Source organism: Olea europaea, unplaced genomic scaffold, assembly GCF_002742605.1.
Source record: "Olea europaea var. sylvestris unplaced genomic scaffold, O_europaea_v1 scaffold1681, whole genome shotgun sequence".
Taxonomy (NCBI): Eukaryota; Viridiplantae; Streptophyta; class Magnoliopsida; order Lamiales; family Oleaceae; genus Olea; species Olea europaea.
In genome coordinates, this window is record NW_019234485.1 from 98,359 (window position 1) to 101,233 (window position 2,875).

The following is a 2,875-nucleotide window of genomic DNA, read 5'->3' on the forward strand; positions in this document are numbered from 1 at the left end:
ATATCTAGTCATTGATGTGCAACTCAAGAGCCATGTGGTATTATAAATTGAAGCTACATAAATGAGGCAGTTTTGAGGATCAATAATTATACATACGGAATGCTGTGATGGAATTTGGGGATGGGGGCCTCCTTGCAATTTGTGAAATTGGAGGCCCGTGTCTGCAATTAGAAATTCGGGTCATATTGCAATTTTTAGAATAGGGACCTGTCATGCAATATTAAAGGACCTAATTTTAATTTTAAATGGGTTAAGATGTAATTTTCAATAAGGGGCTCTTAAATTTGAACTTCTAAACTTTTGACCCTAAAATTCTTTTTGACCAAATTAAAACTTTAATTGATAATTGACTCGATTAAAATATATTAACATAATTTAATTGACGACTTTTGTATTATTTCATTCAAATGATTATGTATTTAAATATTGTCATTATTTGTGCGTTTAAATTTTAATTTTTATATATATTGAAATATTGAATTTTGTTGCCCTTTTTGTCTCCAAATCACATATAAATTTTACCGTTTATCAATTAATGATTATGATTTGTTACATGATTATTATTTTGTGATTGAATTTTTCTATGGGCCTTGCGACGATTCTTGTTTTCCCACCAAGAGAAATGTTTTGAAATAAAAATGGGTGGTAGCTGCCAAAGTGGCACACTCATTATTATTTATTCGATTTTCTCAACAATAAAAAAATACATATATTTTTGCCCAACAACATTTGATTTATTGCATATAATATCTTGCCCAAAGGTGGTATTATATGTAATATTTTTGAAAAATGGCATGAGAAAGTTAACGAGCTTATTTTAGTTTAGAAATTTCCTTCTGCCCAAAGGTGTTGTTGTTTCGAAAATCAGTGTAATTTTATTAACTGGCTGCATGATGTGTTTTAAGAATACCTTATAGCATGTTGTATTGTCGACCCAAATGTGACTTTATGATGATGCACCTAGGCTCTTACCGTAATAAAATTCATATGTTTCGATTTAAATTACGGATTATCTAATTAATAACCCATATTAATTAGTTAGATATTTCATCATCCATTTGATTGCATGCATTAAGTTTGGATGATATTAAGAGTGTAATATTTTATGTGTCCACAGTTTATAATGCCTCGTCTCTTTCGAATCAATTGGCTGCTATTGAAACATTGACTGGGAATAACTATGTAAGATGGAAACGAGACGTAGAAATATCACTTGGTCTTTTGGGTTTGAATTTTGCAATGGAGAATAAGCTTGAAAAACCCACAAATAAGAGTACCGTTGAATATGTAGCCGAGCATGAAAAGTGGGAAAGGGCTAACAAACTCTGTTTGAAAATCATTAAGCGATCGATATCTGATTCCATTCTAGGTGCCATCCCTAATAATGAAAATGCCAAAAGTTTTATGGATGCCATAGGAGAAAATTTGTTGAGTCTGATAAAGCCGAAACTGAGGATCTGATGGATAAATTTATGAGCATGAAATATGATGGTACAAGTGGTGTTAGGAAATATGTCATGAAAATGATAAATATATCATCTAAGCTAAAGGCTCTTGACATTCCCATTGCGGAGCCTTTCCTAGTCTATCATGTATTGAATAACCTTCCTAGCAAGTTTAATCAGCTTAAGGTTGCTTACAATGCTCAGTGGGATAAGTGGAAATTGAATGACCTCATAGCAGTGTGTGCCCAAGAAGAGTATAGGATGCGCCGTGGAACTGTTGAAACTGTGCAATTAGCTTTTCAGCCATCACAGAATAAGGGGCCTTCTCATAATCATAAACCTAAGTTTCGTAAGGGTAATAAGTCTCACCGAAGTCAACAGAATAAAAATTTTAGTGGTCCCAAAGGAGTTATAAAGAAAAATGATCAATGCAAGTTCTGTAAAAAAATGGGTCAGTGGCAGAAAGAATGTTTTAAATTCAAGACTTGGTTGGAAAAGAAGAAGAGTTCTCCAGGTATTCCCTTGGCCTTAGTTTGTTTTGAGTCTTCTTTAGTAGATGTACCTTTGAATTCTTGGTGGTTAGACTCGGGAGCTAGTATTCATATTGCAAATTCCTTGCAGGGGTTTTTAAGCAAACGGAGGCCAAGTGAGAATGAAGTAAGCTTGAGCGTTGCAAATAGATTTCAAGTGAAGGTTGAATTCATAGGAGTAGTGAAGTTAACTTTAGAGTCTAGTTTTTATCTTGTTTTGGAAAATACAGTTTATGTACCGCAGATGAGACGGAATTTAATTTCTATACCAAAACTTGATGCTTGTGGTTTTACATTTAATTTTGGTAATGGAATGGTTAAGTTATTTAATGATTCTCATTTGATTGGAAATGGCATTTTATGTGATGGTTTATATAAATTATTTTTGGCTTCTTTTGGTGATGTCTCGTGTGTTACAAATGTATCAAAGAAAAGGGCTTTAATTCGTGAATCATCCTCTATGTTGTGGTATAAGCGATTGGGTCATATTTCTAAGGACAGAATGGAAAGATTAGTAAAAGATGAGATACTTCCTTCCTTAAACTTCTCCGATTTTGACACTTGTATAGATTGTATAAGAGGAAAGTTAACTAAGTCTACGAGGAAGGGTTCGACTAGGAGTAATGGAATTTTGGACTTAATTCACACTGATATCAGTGGACCTTTGCTTTCCACTATATGTGGGAATAAATATTTTATAACTTTCATTGATGATTTCTCACGATATGGATATGTTTATTTGATTAACGACAAATCACATGCACTTGAGAAATTCAAAGTTTTCAAACTGGAAGTAGAGAAATAATGTGGGAAAAATATTAAAGTTGTAAGATCTGACCGAGGTGGTGAGTACTATGGGAAATATGACGAGTCTGGTCAAAATATGGGTGATTTTGCAAA